Raw genomic sequence first — 24,769 nt, forward strand, 5'->3', positions numbered from 1 at the left:
TAGCTAGCTAAACACAGGTATAGACACAGTTATTCTCTCAAAGGGCCATGTGCCTCCAGTGACTGTAAAAGCTCCAGACTCAGAACGTCTCTCCAGCAGAGTCCAACAGTGGCCCCTCACGGATGCTTCGCTTTGACAACCAGCTGTACAACTCTGTCCGTGCTACACTGCATGGTGGTCAGTGAGTGTCCCCCAGCCCTCCACATCATCCACTGTGTGGCCACGAGGTGACGCCCCCTACAATCACCGTTCACTGACTCCTTATTTGCATTTTTGAAATATGCTGGTAGAGAAGCTTCCAGCTGAATTTGTGGGTATAGTTACTCTTTAAAGACTAAGCTCTTAGACACCACAACTGCAGCTGAAAATGACACAGAAGGGACAAATACACCCATCACTGCTGATTGATGATTATTAATTCTAGACCTTGATAATCAGTTCTCAAGAGTTTGAATTCATATCACTTATGTAATTTACCCCACAGTCAGATTAGTTCTCCCTAGGCTCACATTCCTTCAGTGTATCTTCTGCCGATCACAGTCTCCTACCTAAAAAATAATGAAGCGAGGGGAGGCTTGACTGATTATGTGGGAATTAGCGGTCAAAAGGAGACTAGGAATAAAGTGAAGGTTTCCTTTCACCCAGCACCAGTCCTCTCACAGTAAATATTCCTGACTTCTCTCAGCACTGACAAGCGCAATTATGCATACATAATCACTGGTGTTACACAACTAAATGGGTTACTGGTACATGAATAATTTGTATTTGATACTCAGCCTTCATGCTCTGAGTTTTCTTTTTTGCCATTGTTTCGGTCTCACTCTCATTTTTCTAACACTCATCTTATTGTTGCAAGAGGTTTAGTCTTATGGACTTGTAGACTGATTGTGGACAGCAAAACAGCTCTTTATGACAAGATGATGAAGAATTAAACTGCGTGCATGTGTGTGCGCGTGTGTGTGCGCGTGTGTGTGTGTGTGTGTGTGCGTGTGTGTGTGTGTGCGTGTGTGTGCGCGTGTGTGCGTGCGTGTGTGCGTGCGTGTGTGCAGGGGGTTAAAGGATGATGTGCAGACAGTGAGGCTGGGTATCACAGACTGGTTCGGATTTATATGTGTTTGTTATTTAAATCTGTTTCTGATATGAATTATGCACAGACATTTTTTCAGCAACAGCCATTCAGTGTATTTACATGTACTTCTCTCTCTATGTAGTAGTTTTAATTTTTCAGTCTCTGCCTTTACTGTTCACTCTCATACAGCTTTATCAGAGCTGTATTAAGTTACTGCTATATGCCAACAGGACATTTTCTTCTGCTGCAGCTTCATATTAAATGTATTAGACTGGTGCAATACAGGTGGCTTTTATTGTGAAGCAGTCATAGCTGGCTGCAATAATTTCTGAACAATCCCTTTACAAAACAAGTAAACAGTCATTATCAGCATTTTTTCACATATTGCAGAGTAATGGTTCAGGAGGGAGGTGTTAGATGTATGGCTGCAGGCTGTACACCTCCGACTGTAGCAACAAGCAACAAAACCAGATTGTGGGGGGAAACTTTACTGACTGATTTTGTAATTGAAACAACGTTGGTTTCTTTGGACACAAGAGGTGTTTGTCATATTACTGAACTGCACTTGCTCTTAATACCACTAACACAAGTGTCACACAAATCAACCAGACTGAAACTTTAAGGATCACAACTTTAAGGAACATGCTTTTTGATTCTACTTAATAACTCCACAAAGCAAACTTTAGAGCTGCCATACTTTACTCTACCTTGTAACACCTTAAGTGTAACACACACAGTGTGTGTGACACACACAGTGCATGTAAACACCAAATGTCTACATGTGTTTGTGTGCGTGTTTGTCTCTGTCTGTTTGGCCACTAATGAGGTGTCCAGCTGTGGCAGCTATCTTAAAAGGTGCTTCCTCTGACATGGAGATGAGAGGGAGACAATTTTAGCAACTTAAAAGACACATGTCAGCAAGACAATTGAGGAAACTGCACAGACAGACACTCACAGACACATGCACATCACAACCTCCAGATTTTGATTGTGCAGTGTGAGAAGGCAGGAGCTGCCCCTCTCCCTTTGCAGTATGTAATTAGCAGTGCCATCTGTATGCTGTGGGCCGTCAAAGACTCAGGGGTGAGGACAGCTCAGGAAGAGCACGGCTGTCCATCCTCATTTACACTCAAATCATTACTTTGGCCTATTCATCCTCTTTTTTCATTACTCCTCTGCTCTTTCCCTTGGAAAATACTCTCCCAGATTAAGCCATCAACTACAAACTGCTCTATTTCATCTGCAGTGCAATGCCACCTTTCTGTCCTCTTTGTGTGGAATTCAACCTCTCAATTCACGGCTTTTTTCAACATGCCCCATCCGTCTCTTCTCATCCTCCCAATGCCATCAAGCACATTTTCATGCATGTGCTGATTTCACATCTTTCTCTGTCTGCCTCCTGCTGGTTGTCATTCTGTCTCTCTTCCCTCTCTCTCTCTCTCTATCTGTCTTTAGGTGTCTTTGTTATTTGCTATTTCACTCTCTCTCCCCCTCCCTCTCTCTGGGCTCCAGGCAGAAGTGTTGGACTCTCAGAGGAGAAGTACAGGTTTAAATGACGGGCTTGTTAACGGGGTCACTGATAATTCTGCTAATTAGCTGCCGTATCACCTTGAGCTGCAGTCCTAGCAGCTAGATAAGAGAGACAGTGAGCGAGTGAGGATAAAAGAAAGAAGACAGAAAAGAAACAAACACTCAGTATCTGGCAGCATCTAAAATCAAGGTACTATCCCTCACTTTTTCCATAGCTTTTAAAAATCAGGAGTTGAATGTATAATAATACCAAAGAAAGATTAGCAACCATTTCAACACTGCATTAAGTCTCATTATATTATTAACCAGCATTTCAGGTTCTTCAAAAAGTTGATTGTCTGTAACAAGAAAACTGTGTTTTAAAGTTGTCCCCATTAAAATATCAAATTCAATTTAATTACCCATTTCTTTCAAAAAAGATGAAACACACACACACACATATATATATATATATATATATATATATATATATATGAGGCATAATTCAATTTGTGTAATAGATTTAATGCTACAATGAATACTAGTTATCCGTGTGAGTGCTGACAATTAGCATGGGTCGCTAAAAAATTGACAAAGCTTTGTCGTCATGCCGCAGGGAAAATTCATCACGTAATTAACCTGTTAAGAATCAATACACAGCAGACTGTATGCAAAATGAGAGGCCATGTCCCTTATTAGCAGCAGAGTTCAAAGCGGATCCTTCTGTTGTACCATTGGCTGCTCAGGGAGGCACCAGACCTCCTATTGGTCCTGGCAACTTGTTAATGAGCTTCAGATGTCCACTTCACTCAGTGGGATTATCGTGGTGTTTAATATTGATATCAGCCATACTAATTACAGCCTATTAATTATGGAATAAATAATTGAAAGCAAAAACTATACTCCAGTTAGTGTAATTAAAGAAGACTAATTAATGTATTAATTGATTTTATGTTAATTTAATTTTCCATGAAATTAGAAGAATCTTGGGAGAATGACACGTAGTGAAGTACAGGCCCTTGGACAAGGTCGATATGATTTGGCACGATGAGAAATACTCTTTGAAATGGCAGCGCTGTGCAACCTTACACAAACACAGCTGGGAAAAGTCACAGAGTGCAGTTTGATTAAAGAGTGATGAGGAAGTTCAAATCAACCAAGGATGTTCTAAACACACACTCATCTGGATGCCCAATATACATACCATTTTTTTAAAGTTCTGCCTTGTACTTTTTCCTAATTGGGGAGCATGCTAAGACCGGATGGCGCCCTTTCATCAATTAGACTCCAGAGAGCATCCTTTCCAGCCAGTGGGATTCTATCTCAAAAACCCAAAACACAGAAATAGTAGAAAATGGTGGAAATGCAGAGATGAGTGGTATGGAGGCACATATCTGAGGGCTAGATGAGCCTTTGTTCTAAAAAAGAGAGAGAGAAGATGAAAAACCGTCTTCGTCTGGGATCTGGGTCAGAGCTCTGTTTTGCAGCAGCAGTGTTTTTTCCGTAGCTCTGTGCTGCACACTGTAATGACTGTATCTGTCTCTGGATAGGCTATGAGACGAATCTTCCTGGCAGAGCATCACTGAGTAGATCAAGCACCCACATACTCACAGTCTACTGTAATACGCAAACAGCAATCAGAATTAAAATACGCCTTCACACACACACGCACGCACGGGCACATACACACACACACGCACACACGCTCAGCTCCTGTCATGATATGCTGCGATGCAGAGCCAATGAGGCGAGAAGCCATATCACGTTATGAGACGGTGACTAGGCCAGCTGAGGCAGACTGTTCCTGCCGTGAAAATCTGCCCCCCACCCCTCTGCTTGTATGATCTGCTTCCCCTATAATACCACAAGAGGGATTCTCAGAGTTAGCTGCAGCATTTCCTCCCCCTCTAAAGTTTCAACTCCCAACCATAAGTCAGCCTCTATTAGATTAGCAGCACGGTAAACTAGCCAAACCCCCTTCTCCAAACTGCATTATGAGAAAGCATGTCTCCATATGACTTTGCCTTTGCAGGTCACTGCATTCATTTTTGCAGCACAGGACTAAAACACATACACACTTAATTCACTAACATATGCTGGCACATAAACACATGACAAACACATAAACAAAAGCAGCCGCTGGGGTATAATAGAAGCAACAGAGGCATTTGATTGACATTAGCACGGCGACTGTAGATCTAATTTTCTCAGCTTGGTGGAGAGGAACAGCAACAGAGAACGCAGCAAATCAGGCTGTCAGTCAAAGTGGCTACCTGCCCCTGCTTGGGCTCGAGTGAGCGTTCCGCCGCAGCAGAGCTACAGCGGGAGAAACAGCAGCACAACAGGTGCATCAGATGCGCTGTTGAAGCAGAAAGGATTAATCCACAAGTCGTTATCGCTATTATATTGATTTAATTGAGCCAATCATTTGCACAAATTCTAATGACTTCAGGAATACAGCAATATTATTGGATAGGAACAAACAAGAAGGCGTTAATTGTTTTCATGTCAATGCCAGTGCGTTCATTGTGAATTGGTTCCACTCCTCAAAATTTAAAAGCCACTGTACAAATGTTTGTAGACATAAAAATCGTGTGTTTTGAATAAATATGGTTAAACTTTATTAAAAGCACATGCACTCATTCTCCCTTATTTAAAAAATCCAGGATCTACTTCACTGTCCCCTGTTAGTATTTGCGCACTGGAGGTGTCGAGTTTTAACCATGACTGATTGCCAAAGTAGCTGCGATGTCACAAAATCATTATCATAAACTTTATGTTGAGCACGGAGAAACTTTTTTTTTAGCAGCTAAATGTGTAAAACAGCCCTCTAGTGTCAAAATCTGCACATACATAATTTTGCCAAGTTAAGTTCAATCATGGAAAAGGTTAAAAAGCAGAGTACATTGTGTGGAGGGGGACTTTAAGCTCTCTTGATAAAGAAAAAGCACCTTTTTTATTGACACACATGTTGTTAACCTGGTTGCTGCTGTAAATAGCAACAGTGTGTTTTTCTTTTTCTTTTTTTCATGACATGAGGTTATCATCAGGCTTTAAGTTTGAATGGATTACAGGTTAAGATTGTCAGGTGATTCTTAATCCAACAGACCCTTGGGGGGTTAAATGATGTGTATCAGATCAATTAAGCGGCTTATAGAGAAGGACTAAGCAAGGAAGAGGTGGTGCTGTGGGGCCTGAGGCAGACAGAATAAGATCTCAGTTCTAGGTATCTGCTACATCTCTGCTTCGCTGGCGGGAAAGAGGTAGGTGTCATATATGCTGTTATCAGCAGAGTAGGACTGCTTTCATATCTCTCATATCTCAGGTTTATCATCAGTATAAACAAAAGGCCCTTTGAAAAGTAAGAAAATGCCCTGGGGACCAGTGGCCATCTAACTGGTTTCTTTCCCTCTCATTGTCTTTTCACTTCATTCCTCTTGGTTGTCACAGTAAAGCGACCATACAGGAAATGTAGCCACTCCACACTGACAGCCCACACAGATTCTAATCTTTTTTCATTTATCCGTTCCTCTTTAGAAAGCCTTTGTCGCGGGTGGCCACAGGTGAAGGACGTCAGCTTCTCTGCTCTGTGCTGTCTTCTTTTTTCTTCCTCTTTTATCAGCCAATGAAAGGGGAGGATGGACAGTGGTATGGGTCGCAGAAGAGGACCACACAGTACTTTCAGAGATCTAATTTAAAATTTAATTTTGTATGCAGAATGGAGTCCCCCGTAGTAGGTAGTGAGGTACAGGTGAACTGGTCTGATTGAAGGTGAATGAACATCTGAATGTGTGTAAAATATCTTTACAGTAGATTGTGTCTGAAAGTAGCACTTTCCTTTGTGTGAACAGCCATCCCCTTGACTTCTGCTTTCATTAACCTCTCAGTGCGCTTCATCAGAGAGAGGGGAATGTGCTACAATAATATCCTGGTGACGACACGTGGGTCAGGACCCCTCTGATCCTGAGAGGGGAGAATATCTCATTAAGAGAGAAAGCCTCTGGGACACTAAAGCAATTTGGTTTGCCCTCTGTTCTTAGGAACCAATTAAAACATTAGCCTAAACTATCGCAGCACTCACAGATGTCGATGCGCAGCCATGACAGTTGTGTGCGTAACAGAAAAGTCAAAGCCGAAACAGTGACTCCCAAGGCTAAAACAGTAATCAGAGAAGGTGACAAATATGCTGCATAATGTAAATTAAAACATTAAAAGAGAACGTGAGCGATGCGCCACAGTTATAATGCATATGTGACTTCTTTATGGCTTGTGTGTCCATACAGTGCGTATATCTTTGTGCCAAGGTCCCACAAGTTGAATGTGCATTCTTTTTATAGAGAAACATGAGCAGAATAAAATAGGTCCAGTGACTAAACCTCAAGTTAGACTAAAAACTGCTTCCTGACTGCTTTCTCCCACTGCGTGGTTCATTTTCCATCCCACGATTTCATTCCAGGCTATTAAACTGTGCTTCCAGGCCAACTAACAAAGTCTCAACAGCTTCATTCTGTGCAAATTAAACACAGCCTGTCCTTAACCAAATCTCTTTCTATGAAATTCCTGGATAACACTGGCCTGTGTGCAGACTGATTGTTAATCTTTCCTCTGATCTCTAACTTAGTTTAACAATTATATGCAAATAGTCCACAAATTCCAGTCAATGGGCAGAAAGGAGAAGGTTCAAACCAGGATCCTCCATAGATGAATCAATCCATCCATCCATCCATCCATCCATCTGCTATTTTGTCAATCAGCCTTTCCAGCTTTGATTTTTTCCAGCTTCTAAATACATACTTCTTTCCTTTCAATATTTATGACACTAAAATGTAACAATCAATGTGCTTCATTGTACAAACTGTGAACAATCGCACCATCTTCTTTTCACTCACAGCAAAGAAAGATCAGAAGCTAATCTTTCCAAAATCTAAAAAAAAAAAATCTGATTACTCATGAATACTCCTCCTGGGGTGAGTATGCTTCACTGCTGTGCCTTTCACAAACTATAATCAGAGGTGAATCCATCTTTGCCTGATAAAGTGCTAGCGAATGCAGAGTCCTTGAGTCAGCTCGAGTGCTAAACCATGAAGACGTTCTATTCTTATGTCAAAACAATATTTACAACCATTCAGGACATTGTGACAGAGTGTGGCAAAAAGAAAACATTTAAGCATCACCTCTGACCGCATGTTGCCTCCTAGTTGATATGATTGACAGGAGATGAGTGCAGATATGCTGAGTCCACTGGGCATCTCCCTGAGCTATGGCACTGTGGGGTCATGCGATGACAGTCCAGTGTAGTGCCCCCCCCCAAACCCCTGAGCTGAATAAACAGAGGAGATTCACAATGAATCCTGCAACTCACTGGAGTGAATGACAGACAGAGGCTGGAGTTACTAGGTTATCCCTGCACCCATGGCTGCCTACGAGAGCCACAAAATAAGAGCACTCCACTGGTGCTGAACATTAAACACTTCATCAAACACATAAACCCAGCCAAGAGGCTTCAGAGATGAGCTACTTTTGAGAGTTTTTATCAGCACAGTAACTATATTCACATTATTCACAAATAGATGATGTCCCATTATCCATGCCGTTAAACAGGCTGATCATCACTCTGGAGGTCAGTGGTCCAATCACCCTCGACCTCATGGGAGAGTGTTCGTTGGATGCAGGCCAGCGCTTAGAGACAGGCTGGCATTTCACCCATAGCGCCTTACATCTCTGCCAAAAGCATGCCTCTGTGCGAGGCCCTTAACAGCTACAGATCAGTGCTCCAGACAGGGTGGTTTTTGGCTGACCCACTATACTGTGACCCTGCAGTGGAGGATACTGACATGTGCATGTCTGTGTGTCTTAAAAGGGCTGGTGATAATGAAAAAGTGAATTCTCGCAGTGAAAGTAAAAGTTTTTCGACCAAAATTAATTTCATATACAAAAATCAGTTGTGAGAAGGCACACAGGGAAAAACAACATTTTGTGACAAAAATTACAAAACAGAACAATCTGTTTTTATAATTTTGATTTCTGCAGCTGTGTGAAGCTGTTAGCTTTAACATAAACATTCTACCATGCTCAAAATGACAACGTTAATATGTTGTATAATGCTTACCATGTTCACTATCTCAATATAGCATAAAAGCATTTGCTATTGCAAATTAGCACTAAATTCAAAGTCTAGCTGAGGCTGATGGGAATGTGATTACTTTTGCAGGTATATGTAAATAGTCATAAACCAAAGTATTGGCAAATTTAGAGCAGATGGTGGTGCTAGATTAAAAGTTATGGAATTGTCAATGTTAAAACAATTCATCCTGAGGGGGACATGAATGTTTGTTCAGACACAGCCCAGGCTCAGGGAGTTAGCTACAAAGAGGGAGACCACACTGGATTTCAAGTCATTCAAGCTATATTTTGTTTTAAATTCAGATAAGAAGCAACATAATTGATCTGTAGTTTGTGAGTGGTTGCAGTGTTGAATGTGAAGTATCCACCAAAAGGGTGGATGATGGTGGTGTGAGAGAGAGACAGAATGAGGACTCATGCATTTATCTAGGCCTATCCTGCCTAGGTGAAAGACATCAGGTTAGTTGGCTCTATTCATCAGGGAAAAACATGAGACGGCAGGAGGAGCACTGACGGGGACAGTGGCTGTCACAGTACCAAATTCCATGGCAGTTCATCCAGTGGTTCATGACACATTTCACTTACAACCACAAATGTCAACCAAAGAAAAGTCAGTGGCTCACCAAAGTCATCAGGCTTTATCTTCTGGGAACTAAATCAAAATTTCATGGCAATCCATCGATAGATGTTGAGATATTTCAGTCTTGACCAAAGTGGTGGACCGACCACGCAATCCACCAACTATCAGTGCCATCCCTACGGCCATCCTGCTAACATTTCAAAAATGTATATTTTATATACATTTAAGATTGATATTTAATTGCTTTTCAGTAACTTTGTTGTCTTATCAAATTATTTTATTTCCTGCAGAGAGAACAACTCTCCATATGAAAGACAACATTAAAACTTTAATTGGTTTTAATCAAGAAATCTGTTGTGTACCTGATTCATGCACACGTGACAGTACACACAGACAGAAAAATAACCACGTAAACATACACATTCAGAGACACATGCACACAGACACATAATATGATCCCTCTTGGCAATCTATGACCCAAATTCTCAATGAACCCCTCCCTCTTGGCTCCTCCACTTCTGTTTTCTCTCAGTCTGTCTTTCTGGCAAGGGATTGGGACCTCATACATACAGTTACATATATATATTTTTTTCCCCCAATCAGTTTGAATTTTACATGAACAAAGATGCAAGCACATGCATTTCTCAACAAACAATGAACATATTCTACATCTCTCCACGCAGAAATCCCTGTTGTTGTAACTAAAATAGTATCTCAAGTTCTACATGTAAAGATCTGGGCTCATCCGTGGACAGAGAGGGGTGCGTGAGAGGAAGGAAAGAAAGCAGTATCCTTCCTTGTGTGTCCCTGACTGATCTTAATGGTGTTGATGGTGTGATTTCTATCTGTCACTCTTCTCTTTCAGAAACATCTCAACCTTTGTAGCACATCACTGGTCTCACCTCTGAGTCAACGGCCCCCTCCCCATGTGAAAGAAGACGAGGTGTCCAGTAGAGAGAGAGGCTACTGGGGCTGCAGAGGGTTAAATGCTGGCTCTGACCCCCACTGATCACCCTGCTGAGTCTATAATGCCACCCATAGACCGAGGGCTCGGGGAGACGTATGTGGGTCTGCATTGAGAATATAAACTAGGTGAGATTTGTGTGGGTTGAAGGGGAAAAACGGAGGGAAGGGATTTCAAAGGAAGTCTTCTGAGAGTTGCCATATGCTCAATAAGCCCTTTAACACCTGCGCTCTTTACCATAAGCCGTCACCAGGATGATATTCACAGAATGAACAGACACCTCAGAACTTTCTTCCTCTCAGCCTGCTTTGAGTGCACGCACAAGATGTACTTTTAATGCATCCTTAAGCATTTGAAAGCTGGATCTATTACTTCTTTTAACATGAAAATTAAATTGATTGCTCAGGGAAGTGTGTACCAGTGGCAGAAGAAGTACTCAGCTCCTTTACTTAAGTAAACGTACCAATACAGTAAAAATACTCTATTACTCTATTATTATTAGTGTCATCAGAAAAATGTACTTAAAGTACTTAATAGAGAGTTAGTTTAGTTTAGTGGTTCACAACCTAGAGTTTGACCACTTCCTGAGGGTCACACGATAAATCCAATTCAAACAGTAAAAGCATCTAAGAAGTTTAGAGAGGAACTGTCTCTTTGGTTGAACTGCTAACAGCTCAGAGACATCTGAAACATTACAAGGAACTCCAACTAGACTGAGTAAAGACTGAGTGAGAGAACTGTTAACAAGCCATAAACAGCTGCTTCTACGGGCCACCCCCTCCTGATTTCAAGTGAATATTGTGAATTCTCTAATTAATAAATGTAAATAATTAATGCTCTGTTTGATCACAGTTAGTTAGTTTTAATATAGCCTTAAAAATGTCATCTTACTATGCCTCTCTTCACTCCAAGCAACAGAGAGAGAGTCTAATTTTTTTTCATAGAGGCACTGTAGGACAATCTGACTATGGATGAGATCGCCCAAACCTAGTACATGTACTCAGTTATTTTCTACCACTGGTACACAGTATTTTGTATGCGTGCCAGTTCCTGACTTTAGTGAGTGAACAAGACAATGCTCACATACAGGAGGTCACAGCAGACCTCAGTGCCCACAGAAACAACAGCAGAGAAGTCAGTGTGAATCAACACAATGACTCACGAGCAAACATGGCCAGACCAACAACAGAGCTGTAATCAGCTGCTCAGCCTTTCTGGAAATTACTCCATTAGGGCAACTCTCTGATGAAGTAAGGAGACAAGCGGTGGGAAGATAATACACTCTTGCATGCTGTGGTGGGGTTACTAATATCCACTCTGGACAGGCAATGATGAATGAGATTCCTGGGCTGTGTGGAGGTGTATTGAGCACAGGGTAAGAGAGAAAAAGACGTGAAGAACAGAAGACGGCAGTTAGGTGATTAACCAAAGGTTGTGTGAATGGTCCCTCTGATAGTTATTTCAAACGTGTATTGTTACACCAGTGCTCAACAGTGCTTGAATGTGGTGTCTTATTATTCTCATGGCAGATATCCAGACACTCCAGGAGAGGGAGGGAATTCTTTGTTTCACCAGGCAATCTTTTTCATGCTTGGCTTTACTATTAAGTTGTCTTTGTGGTTACAACAAAGCTGTTGTTTTCTATATTCACTCAGCAGTAATCAATATTTTATCCCTCATCTGAATTAAACTCACCCATGAAACTCTGCACACGGTCTGGAGACTAATGCAGCTGCTGAGAGTTGAAACACTGCTGTGTACAGGCCCATTGAGTGATAAGGTACTATATAAATAGTTCAATCCTTTACACAAGCCAGAGAAATTTTCAGTGGGAAAATGTATTCCACTTCATTTATCTGACAGAAATAGTCAGTATTTACTTTTCACACTAAGATTTTGCATTATAAAATGTATGACACGGTTGGAAAATACAATGCATTTTAAAGATTATACAACTTGTAATACTTTTAATCATATTCTTAAAAAGGCAGTATCTTCTGAGGAGCTTTTTTTCATGTTTTAGATGTCTGTGAGTTACTAGCAGCTCCGCCAAAGACTGATCTTACCTTTTAAATCTAAATTGATTATATGCATCAACTGAGAACCACTCACACTCACAAATAAACTGTAGGGTTGCAACTACAGGTTATTTTCAGTATTCCATTTGCAATAATAAAAAATTGGGAAAAGCAAACATTAATTAACATTTTTGATTGATGAAAGGATTTAAATGCTAAATCGATCCTTAAAACTATTGCTGACTAAATTCCTGTATATCCACCAGTGGATTAATTGTCTAATCTTTTCAGATGTGCAATAGTACATCTTATTGTTCATCTCATACAGTACAAGGCTGGTTTTTATAGCAGCCCGGGGAAATATATAGCAAAGCACCTTCCAAATACTTTCAGCAAGTGAGTAACACAGTAAGTGTACAACAGAATGGTAAATGAAAGGAATTAGTCATTCAATGTACAAACATCAGTGCATTACAAGGAATATAGGAGATACCGTGTGAAGTGCTACATAATTCAGACTTGTGCCTGGCACACTTCAGTCTGTTTAAAGTAAAGCTCTTCTCAATTTGACCTCATGGCTATTCTAAGGATATGAGAGCACCTTCTCAGATCTATAAATGGGTGTCTCATAATGAGTATGATGACACCAAGCAGAAATACTTCTCTGTTTCATCAGGGAACTCACACAATCTGATTTGTTCTATTCTTCTGTGGCAGATGCACTATAGGAATGTTCCTTTGTGCAAAAGGGTTGTTAAATCACCTTTAAGAAAAACTTGGAAACTGGCGTGGGAAAGTCAACCTTTGAGCTGAGAAACATACTCCTAAAGCAATGTTACCCTCTTATGTTGCAGCTTTAAAGTTTACTGTAGAGAATGTCGCATCATTTCTGGCAGGATGACAGTGGTGTGAGACGTTTTCAGATTGTTTACTACTACCACAATTTAAAAATCCTCCATTAAAAGTAAAAGACCTGTAATGTGTAAGTACAAACAAAAGTACTCTTTATGGAGTAGAATGGCCCCTAACAGTGTTATATTATATTACTGGATTATTGTTGCAAATATATTACCGTGTCAACTGTAGCTAACTGAGCCTGCACTAGTTTAACTGCTTTATATTTTATAGTGTCTTTGCATGGTGTCATCTATAACAATTCCTCATGTTTATAAACTTATATGTTTTGCATGTAATATCTCAATCTGTATGAGTAGTATATGACTGCATCAAATGATTATTTCTATTACTGAATATTTTCATTATTGAATAATCTACTAATCATTTTCTTGTTTAATTGATTCATTGCTTCCTGAAAATGTAAACCCACAGATGTTCATTTTTTGTATCACATAAGACAAAAGATCACATAAGGCTGTAGTAAGGCAAGTAGTGGCCCATGCGCCAGATCTGGCCCGCCAGCAAAAATATTTGGTCCCCTGACACTTTCACATGCTTTTTCTCAAGTCTTTTGTAGACAGAAATGTAAATACAAAACTCACGTAATACCCAGTAGCATATGCATAGTGTAACACAAAAAATACATCCTCATATGAGTCATTTTTTACCAAAGAAATTATAACACGTGCTGCTGTAGCTCTGTCAGCCCTAAAGTAGAATTACTAAAGCTAAAAATTATTTTTGTCCTCGGATACAATCCTAGAATAACCAGTTTTATGAATCAATGTTTTTCTTAAATGAATTAAAAGAAAGAAAGTGAAAAATGAAACATGTTTTCCTCAGTAGTGAACAATGACAAAAAAAAAAAAGGCCCACGATTGAAACTAATTGCTGACCCCGTCATGAGACAATCCTTACAACTGAGAGGTTATAACTGACAAATAATCCTTTATCAAAATAGCTGCCAATGAATTTTCTCACGATCTACAACTTGATTAAATTCATAAAATAACTGGCATATGAATTTAGTTGAGTAGTACAGCATTATTAAAAACAGTATTTCCCTTATAGATGTAGTGACATTTTGGTACATACCTTAGTTTTGAATCCACAGTTTGTTATGTTTTTGGGACAGTGAAAAAAGAAATTTCTTATTTTTATTTAGTTATGACTTTAACTTGTAAGTATCAATGTTTAATTGTAACCTTGTGAACGTGTAACCCAGTGACAAAATGGACATAATTCAAATTGGATGACTTGTTTCTAAAACACAACAAATGCACATAAAGTGAAAAAAACATACACACACCTAAATCATCTAAGTATTAATGATATTGCTGCAATCTACTTAAATAGCTTCAGAAGGTTATCAAATATAAATAATCAATAACTAATAATATAATAATAAAATAAAGATTTATTCAAGTATAGCATCTAGAAATGTATCTGTACATTCACTCTTTTTCTTTCACTGTAGCTGTATGACCTTATTTGCTAACATGTCAGTAGACTGACCATCAGAATACCAAACATTATGCACGTAACGTGCATGATTAAAGCTAGATTACATTCATTTGGATCATAATGCAAACCAAACAGCATGACACAAATACCATTACATTCCTACTTAAAACTGTACTTAAACTGTACTGGAGTAAATGAACTTATTATGTAGTTATTTCCACCACTGCATGATGAAGCTTCCCAGTTAACAATAGGGTGGAAAAGAGAGGGGACAGTTTAACATGAAGGTATTGTATGTCTCCTTTGTGATCTAAAGACATAACAAAAGAGAAGATTCAGTTTCCACACCAAAGCCCTGAGGACACTGTGCTGATTATTGCTTAAATAAATGAGCTACAGTTATTGATAGATTTAGCTTTAGTAAATGAGCATCAGAGTGTGTTTTATTTTCATTACTGCAGTTTGTGCATGGAGGGAGGTTATGATGATTAATATTGCCTCTGCATGAGCCTGAGTGATGGAGCTTGGGAAACAGAGAGACAAGGACAGGACATGAATGCTCCACTGCATGTCGGCGCCGGTTAACCCTGCAGCCACACAGGTTGTGACAGAGAGTGAATATGTAATAAATGAGGAAATAAGCCTCTCCAGTGTTGTGTTGTCCAGGTTTACCCCTCTTCTGTCAGATACTGTGTTGCACCAGGACTGAATGTCGTGTTGATGGTTCATTTTAATAGTATACAAAGTACTATCCACATGAAAAGCTGAATGGAATAGCTGAAGTGGAAACATTGGTGTACTGATGAGAAAAAATTAGATAAAGGCTGCAGGGGAGATTTTTTTAGGATAAATAATGACATTACAGAATATGATTTAAAGAAAACCTGCTCCAGAGTCCCTGTGACCTATGACTAGGGTGATGGTTCACCTTTCAGCACAACAATGACCTGAAGCCCACAGCCAACACAATGCTGGTGTGGCTTCAGGACAAGTCTCTGACTGTCCTTGAGTGACCCTGCCAAGGATTTACACCCAACAGAACATCCATGGAGAGACTTGAACATGGCAGTTTAGACACTTCCCACCCAATCTGACAGGGCTTTAGAGGATCTGCCTCAAAGAATGTGATAAACTGCTCAAATCCAGGTGCGCAGAGCTTGTAGAGACTTAAAAAGACTCAAAGCTGTAATTGCTGCCGAAGGGGCTTCTACAAAGTACTGAATTAAGGGTCTGAAACTTTTGTAAATGAGAGGTTTCAGTTTTTGATTTTCAACAAATTTACCAACATTTCAAAAAATATATTTGCACTTTTCAATTATGGGTTATTGAGTCTAGACTGATGGGCAAATATTGAAATTTCACACTTTTGAAATTAATCTCCAACATAATCTTTTCAAAAGGTGAGGTGGCCTGAATACCTTCTGTAGCCACTGTGTGCACTTTTACTTAAGTAAAAATATTTAATGCAGAATTTTTACTTGTAGCAAAGTATTTCTAAACTAGGGTATTGTTACTCTTACTCAAGTAGAAATTCTGAGTCCTTCTTTTACCACCAGCTATGGTGGTAGCTATGGACACATGCATCAATGTAGAAAAATATACATCTTTGTCCAGTAACCTCACTCACTAAGATTAATCACCATGAGGCAGGCTGCAAATTAAGTCATTTACCCAGAAATCTGATGCTGCATCTTTTTCATCTACTGAATTACAAAACTAATTAAATGTAATTCATTAGCAATTAATCATTAACTGTAAATGCTGCTGGTATTGGGCATTGCTGTGCCATTCCACTATATGCTAACAAACTGCTTGCTTCATGAAAGCAGTGTTTTCGCCTTGCTGATTTTTTAAATTGACAACACAATATTTAGATTTTCTACTGTACAACAAAGGTAAGAAATTAAAGCCACTATACGTAGAACCTATATGTTACAGAACTTCAAACTATGCCTTAAGCTTTAGTCTGGAGAAAAAACAACAGCACAACAGTGTTCACAATTTGTGCTCTGTTTGAGTTGCTTTCAGCCCAGTCATACTCAAGTGTCTTCAGGTCCGTCCATGGAGATGTGGTGTGGCAGCCACTGAGTGGTTTTGATACTACCACTAACGTCCAAAACATTTCACACTGTGGCTTGAAGGTTAATGAAGCTTAATAATGATTAACAATATATTCCTTGGTTAAAGAAGGTGCTGGATTTTTAAATATCAAGGTGACTTCTTCATCGAATTAGAATTTAAAAATTCATTAAAAAAAAACCAAAACGTATTATTTGGGGCTGTAACAGTCAATCTTTTCAGTTGATATGGTTAACGTGTTGCTTATTAACAAATGCAGCAGTTGTGAAGCAACATTATCATAATTTAGAGTCTTGTTTCTGGTCACCTGGAAAATATAAGTTCAATAGTAACTCTCATTTTAGCTCTGTTCTCGGTCTCTACCAACTCCTGAGGGAACCACCTGGCTGTTTAGTTGCTAAATGCTCCACTATGTTCACAGTTCTCTGAAGTTTATCACTACATGCGATCGCTTTCACACTGTCACATTGTTTTCACATTTTCATTTCATACATTGCTCTTATGAAAATATTGATTATGCAGACTATCCAGCACTATTAGAGATAGAAAGATAGAAATAGAAACTGGAAGGGAGGACACACGTTGAAATGCCAATGATATCACATATAAAGGTCTGCTTATGTCACGTTAGCTCCCCCTTGACATATATATTTGCATCATCCTGCTCTTACATGTCTGAATCCTTGCTTCTTAACATCCTCTTCCTCATCCGACATTCCTCCCTCCGTGTCTCTCCATCTCTCGCACTGCAGTCGTTTGTTTCTAGCTGTCTTTGATCATGAGCTGAGGAGGACAGTAATCTACTGGAAGCCAAGTGTTTATATCTAGGACAGCTAAGAATTGGGTCACACGTGATTTTTGCTGCCCTAGGACCACACGGGCGCTACCTCTAAGTTTCCTCATGATTGTCTCTCTCTAAGTGCCTAAGTTTGTCAACAATGACTCAGCAGAATGGATGCAAATGTCCAGCCAAGTGTCAAGGTGAGACCATTACAAAAGACAGCTGTCCTGCATAATGCTCTGTACTTTCTCACTATTTAAATCAATAGCATGGCAGCAGGCCACCCTCAAAGGTGATTACAGTTATTTAAAGTAACAGCCAATTTACTACTGTCTGCATCTGGTTTATATAATATAAAAACCATAAATATAGACTGTATATTCAGGGTTTACAACTGATCCATTTTCCCAGAGCTGTGTGGCTCAGGGGACGGCAATGTCATTCTGTTTGTCAAGAGCTTTCCAGACTGAAATATCTCAACAACTGTAAGATGATGAAGGGTGGCACAGTGGTGCAGCGTTTAGTACTGTCACCCCACAGCAAGACGCTTCTGGGTTCAAACCTCCTGGTTCCTGTTTGGAGTTTGCATGTTCTCCCGGTGCCTTTGTGGGTTTCCTCTGGGTACTCTGGTTTCCTCCCACAGTCCAAAGACATGCAGGTTAGGTTAATTGCCGACTCTGAATTTCCCATAGGCGTGAATATGAGTGTGAATGGTTGTTTGTCTCTATATGTAGGCCCTGTGATAGGTGATCTGTCCAGGGCTGCTCAGTTTAAACTGGAATTAGCTCTAGCCCATCCATGACCCTGAAAAGGATAATCAGTACAGCTGATGGACGGATGGACAATCAGATGGATTGCCATGAAATTTGGTACAGACCTTCGTGTCCCTATCAGGATGAACTGCAATCACATTTGTGATCCCTTCACTTCTCATTTAGCATGACCATCAGGTTCCACTCAGTTAATGACTTAATACCTTCAAAACAAACCATAAAGATGCTGATTTTAACATTTAGCGTGTTTCTGTTTCTCATCAAGGACCGAACTGAAGCACATAAGTGTGGCCATTACCCTCTCTCCATGCTTGGTTTCATTTTATACAATAAAATAGTGCTATGAAATTTGCTTGCAGACACAAAGCAGCAGGACGCCTAGCTGGGTGTCTTGAAAGGGTACAACCACTGCTGATCCGTAATGTGGAAAGACATAGGGAGGCTGGAAAAGAGTGGAAGTTTTTCAAAGCACAGTCATAATGTCATAAAATACTTGAGTCTGTACAGTTACACATAATGCTGCTCTGCTCTTTCCTCACTCCATCAGACAGGCCACCAACAGACAGCAGCACTCTGGCCAGGCAGACTGTGCAGTGATGTCAGAGATCGCTGAGGCACGTGTGCTCCCGCAGATGTGCCGGTAATTATGGAGGAATGAATAGTGATGTTTTAAGAGGAGATCAGGGGCAATTACAGTGATTTAAAGCAATGGAGCCAGGCCCTGAGCACACACCTTCTAATTACCAGGCACAATCTCAGATCTCAGAGCGAGCACGACAGATTTGGCATGTTTGCATAATCAAACAAAGGCTGCTGTATGATGTTTATCTTTCAATATTTAAAGGTCTTGATTCTGCCTGTGTGTGATAGTGCATTTGCTCAGTGATGTGTTTGCTTCTGCTGCCGCTTATGTCGCTGTTAATGACTTTGAAAGAGGTTGGTGATATATTTAGCTGCTAATCAGACAAAATTAATCTAAAGTCGTTTAGAAATTTTGTTGCATACCAATAGCTTGCGGGAATGCGTTAGATGGGAGTGCATGTGAGGGGGTATCCACAAGAGGCTAAAACAGGGATATAATTTCATTTGATTGCCACACTCATCAAGTCTAAATGAAGATTAATGAACACATGATGGAGAATTGAAAATAATAATATTCCTGTTGTCTTTAGGGCTCTAATTTGTTTGAGAACATGCTGTCACGCTACAGAGGGCTTATTGGCATTTGCTAATGGACTGCTCATTGCAATGGAGATGGGAAGGGGGGGGGGGGGGGGGGGTCTGTACACAGTACTCAGGCCATAAGCTATGAGGAGTAAGAATAGAAAGTGATGCGGCGGTGTATCTGTTTTGTAAGTGAGGTGACTGTGCTGATGGTAAACTAAAACATTTGTGTGTGTGTGCAGGAAAGAGTTACTGTATGAGGAGGGGGTGGCCAATTCCCTAAATAACTTGTTCATTGATCGCAGCAAGTAGATGCAGTATTGATAATGTTGTTCGCCCAAAGGACCCTGATCCACTAATAATTAATTGCAATAGAATAAGGAGGCTGGGCGTCTATACTGCATTGCAGCTCTACACAGCACATTGAAGATAGAGTACTGTATATAACAGTCTGTGTTCAACCCTGTCCCCATGTAATATTCATTTGTACCAAATCACATATTAAGAGAAAAGTTACAGTTTTTATCACCATAATGAGGAAATGCTTTTAATGATGATACCTTCCAAGTTTCAAAGTGTTCTACTGAAGCCTGATTAACATGTTTTATGGTTATGTCAAAGGGATGGAAATTACAGCAGCAGGCTGTATAATTGCCTGTATTGTATGTATTTTTAAACTGGCTTACTATAATTAGGTATATGAAGTTTGTAAAGCATATGAAAAATTATGAAATAGTAGTTATATATAGTATACAACAAAACTGAGTACACAGTCCTCCTGACACCAGTCTTGCACAGATCTGTGGAGATATGTTCTGCCGTTCTTCTACCTTCTTCTTTAAAATGCTCCAATTCCTTCCTATTGAATTCAAGTCAGGGGAAATGGCTGGGCAGGTTATTGTTTTGACTTCTTCTGCAGTACTCCTGTGTGATTTTTGCAGTGTGGTAGTTTATTGTCATGTTAGAAAACCCCATCTGATCCAAACAAATTTAGTTTGGTTTCATTTGACTAAACAATGTGCTGCCAACTTTCATCAGGCTTCTTTTCATGTTCTGTGTGAGGAAGTTGTGGTGTCCACAGGTATTTTATAATCTTGTTCATGCATTTTGATATAGTATTATAAGATAATTTCTTTTTAATTCTGTTATATTTTCTGTGTATGTTTGGTGACTTGATTCTAATTACTTGCCACACATCCTTTACTCTACACCTGCTGGCCTAAATGGTTGCAATACTGTGCCGTGGGAGAACAGTCAGTAAGGAAGACTTCTGTGCATCCTGTGTGTTCTGACTGACACCCTTAGGGGAAAAACACTTCAATCCAACCAATATCTTGAGTTTCCCTTAAAACATAACTGCAAAACAATTTAGTAATATTGAGTCCTGAGCAGCAGAACATGACTTACATTAAACAGGTCTTGTGTATTATAAACACAACAAAAAAAGCTTTAGGTTAGGTTTCATCTTAGATTCTTGGGTTATATTTACAATGTGAGGATTCAGTTTCCATAAACTCAAGCCATTGCCTGCTTGTTCTCCACCCACACAAAATGTTAAAGGTGATCCATACTGTAGATGGAACAGAATTTTTACTTCAGGATGACACTGATATTCACAAACTTCCCTTTGTGTGTGTGTGTGTGTGTGTGTGTGTGTGTGTGTGTGTGTGTGTGTGGATACAATACACAAAGATTTAATAAAATAATCAATCAATGATTAGATGGAATTCTCCAGCATTTACTAATGCAATCTCTCAACACACAAGTTAATGCCCTGTTTTAGAGGACTTACTGATACACTGAAGCCTTACTCATTCACAGGGTCATTCACAGTAATCAGGTTCTTTATAATGGGCTACAATCATTGTCTCCCTCCTCTCATCTGTTTAGAACAAGTAACATTCAGCGTTTCTAAGCGGCACAGCTCAAGAACACCATGCCTGTGCACATGAGTTATTAATAACAGTGTGCTCTTGATACTCATGCTCTCAGCTCTCACCGTCTGACACTACAGCTGCACAGTGTCATATTCCAAGCAACATTGTCCAAATTGAAAGTACAAAGACGCCTGAGGTTTATGAGTTCTGTCACAGTCAGGGCTGGGGGATCACATCCAAGCTGTGGCTCAGATGAAATGTGTGATTCGAAAGGAAGGAGATGACATCCCTATTATTTCCTGAGTCATCAAGTATCCACTCTAATACCTTCTGTCTGTCCTTCATCTCATCCCTCCTTTCACTCTCACTGTGTGTTTAAAAATGTAAGCCTAACCCAATTATTATTCTATTAAGTTCTTAGCATAAAATAATTTGGGAAATGGGAGAGACAGAACATGGTGTGCAGAGCGTATCTTTTCTGAGCTGACTGCTGTATACAGTGTATACAGTGTCTAGCGCCGTTATTTTCATCCTGTCCCTGTCAAAAGGTCACACAGACAGACTTACGCTTGAGCGCATTCACATTTATGCACAAACAGCAAGATTTCCATTACTACCTTGCTGAATGCCGGGGGATAATGTGTGGGTGGACCCTCATGGCAATTTCTGATCCCTCCCACCACCCGAGACAGACAGAGAAACAAGTGAGACGATGAGAAAGATTCTCTGTGTGTGCGTGTGTGTGTGTGTGTGTATGTGTGTGTGTAAAAGAAAATAAGTTTATGTAAGGGATGTGAGGAAAATGTCAGCCGTTGACATCTTGCATGACCTTAACGTAAGGACTCATTGCCTATAGAACAGAATAACATTAATTAAACCAGTCTATTTTTGAGTTCAAGATTCTGGAGGAGATGGAGAGAGGGACCTTTGAGGAGACAGAGAAGATGTCACTACACTAGGTATAATGTTTGGCCATGAATTTGCAACAGGACAGCATTAAGTTAGATGAGTTTTTTTCCACAGCATCAGTGACAGTTGTGGCAAGAGGCATTTTGTGTTTGGGTTTTAAACACAATATCTCAGGAATGCCTTGAGGGAACTTCTTCAAATTTGGAACAAAGCTTTACTTGGACTCAAGGATGAACTGATTAGATTTTGGTGGTCAAAGGTCAAAGGTCAAACCCAGGTTCCCTCAACAAAAGGCTAATTTTCCTCTGGCTTTTGGATTATTGCAGAAAATAAGCTCAATGATAAACAAACGTTTATGATACCTACACATATTGTACATCAAGATAATCTTCACAAATGAAAGCCACATTGTTGAAGACATTGTTGAAAATGATTATGAAGTTGAAAAATAAAGAGTTGGGAAGTTACTTTCACATAAACCTTCACTTTTGAGTTGAAATACTTATTTATCATCAGTGGGATAAAAGACATATTGACATATTGATTTCTTCATTACAGAGAAAATATTAAAGGTATATGTCTGGGTACCTCCTTAATGTCTGGATCAAAAGTAATCAGAGTAAGAAAGCTATTGCAAACATTAGCAGCAGCTCGGCTCACAGCTGCTTTGGGATGACTTTTAACAGCAAACGGCTTTATTCTGTGTTTCTACCAGTTTTGATTACCTTGTCTATTTGTTTTGGAAAGAAGGAGACCTCTGTGGATAATTCGGCTCACGGTGTAAACTTCCTAAACCACTGACCCTGAAGGAATCCTAACCGAGAGTAGCTGACTGCAATGACAGCAATAGTGGTGAAGACATATCCATCTTAAGGGACCTGATCAAACACATGCCATCGATAGATAGTCATTGGAGAGACAAATGCAGATGTATTCATCACTTTTGCACATATAAACACCAGACCGTATTAAATCACACCCAAAGTAAACAGTCACTCCTGGATTAAGAATGCAGAGCACCCCCCACAATCAAGAATTTTAATTATAGGTTCTCAGGAGAGGCTAGTAGCTGTTGGGAACACCACTAGCTTATACATGATTTACACTGACAGGCTACAGCCTATGATCACAACCTGAAGGACAACACCTGTAGATATATTCTATCACACAGGATTTATACCACAATTGCAGCAATACTTTCTTGGGCCAGCAGCAAGAATATCAGCACATTAGCCCAGAGTGTGTAGCTGAATGGCACACACGAGCACATACAGCCCAACCTCCGCCCATACAGCTTCAATCACTCACACACACACACAATAGCACAGTCATTGATTCATACTTCTCTGCGCTGGCTGAGCTCTAACAAATAATATGTGTAACCTGTGTCACACAGGATTTCCACCATATCGCACAACCTGGCATAGACAGTAATACAGAAATGTTTTGTAAAAAAAAAAAAAAAACAATGTCAACTACTACTCATTGTATGAACACATCACCTTGGAGACAAGAATATAGACCCTAGATTAGGACAGTTCATAATGTGTGAATAATAATATGAGAGAAAGCCTACCTCGTGCTTCTCTCTAGCCTTTCTTTTCCAAAACCCCTCCACATCATGAAGGTCCAGGCATTGGTGTGGGGCTCAGGTGGAGATGAGGGTGGGGTCGTTGGACAGGTGGTCAGGACTGTGGCTCTCCGCCTGTTTCATGCTGGCGCTCAGGTGTGTTAATGGCTGGGGCATCGTCCTCTCCAGGCTCCTTGGTAATGCCAGCTTTCGAAAAAAAAAAGTCGAGATAGACGGTGTGTTTTGGTAATGGTAATTGTAATTTCAGTTTCTCTGATATCCTTTTCAATGTTTCGACTCTCTCTTAGCTGCTCCACTGCTCCGACGTTTGCTTCCCATAACGTTTTTAAGAAGTGTCTCGTTTTTTTTTTTTACCTGGCTGAAAGACTTTGCCGTGGTTACTAGACTCCCATGGTTGCCATCGGGGTCACCTGACCTGACCTGACCTGGTTGTCATCATGACGACACAGACACAGCAAACCACTCATAATGATTTTCTTATTTGCGGATTAAGTAGCTCTGCATTCATTTGTTTGTATTTGTATACAGACACACAATTAACACAACTAAATTAACTCTGCTTTCAGTTCATATGAAATGAAATATGAAATATGCTCAGTAGAGAGCGGACCTCTGCCAAGGCCAATGTCAAACAATGTATACCAGACCTTACAGAAAAAAAAAAATCTGATTCATAGTAAATAATCCGGATCTGCCCCCCCCCCCATCCCTTCACAAAGTTTGGTGCAAATCGGTGACAAATAAACAAACAAACCAACGAAAAAACAGACATGGGTGAAAGCCTAACCTCTTTAGCAACTATTGCAAAATTGAGGTCAACAGGTGACTTGATAGAAAGCCGAAGGAGTTCATCAGTGCCAGCCACAGCAGCAAACATGATTACTCCTCCATGTAGCCGTCATAAAGGACATGATCTGTCTCAAGCCTGCTAATGATAAGCTACAGTCCACTGTATGACCTGTAGTGTAGGG

The 24,769-nt window shown here is 40.1% G+C and overlaps 1 protein-coding gene across 1 annotated transcript in view; it reads right to left on the reverse strand.

The window, feature by feature from the left end:
• Positions 1 to 24,297, reverse strand: part of il1rapl1a (interleukin 1 receptor accessory protein-like 1a) — a 254,557-nt gene extending 230,260 nt beyond the window's left edge. The window contains exons 1-2 of the mRNA XM_071478284.1: positions 24,153 to 24,297; positions 23,784 to 23,984 (exon numbers count right to left, since the gene is read on the reverse strand). The gene's annotated coding sequence lies outside the window, so the exon portion shown is untranslated. The remainder of the gene's footprint in view (positions 1 to 23,783; positions 23,985 to 24,152) is intronic.
• Between the last annotated feature and the right edge of the window lie 472 nt (positions 24,298 to 24,769).

Source organism: Trachinotus anak, unplaced genomic scaffold (assembly GCF_046630095.1).
Source record: "Trachinotus anak isolate AG129_WGS33_773 ecotype Australia unplaced genomic scaffold, CSIRO_AGI_Tana_v1 ptg000001l, whole genome shotgun sequence".
Taxonomy (NCBI): domain Eukaryota; kingdom Metazoa; phylum Chordata; class Actinopteri; order Carangiformes; family Carangidae; genus Trachinotus; species Trachinotus anak.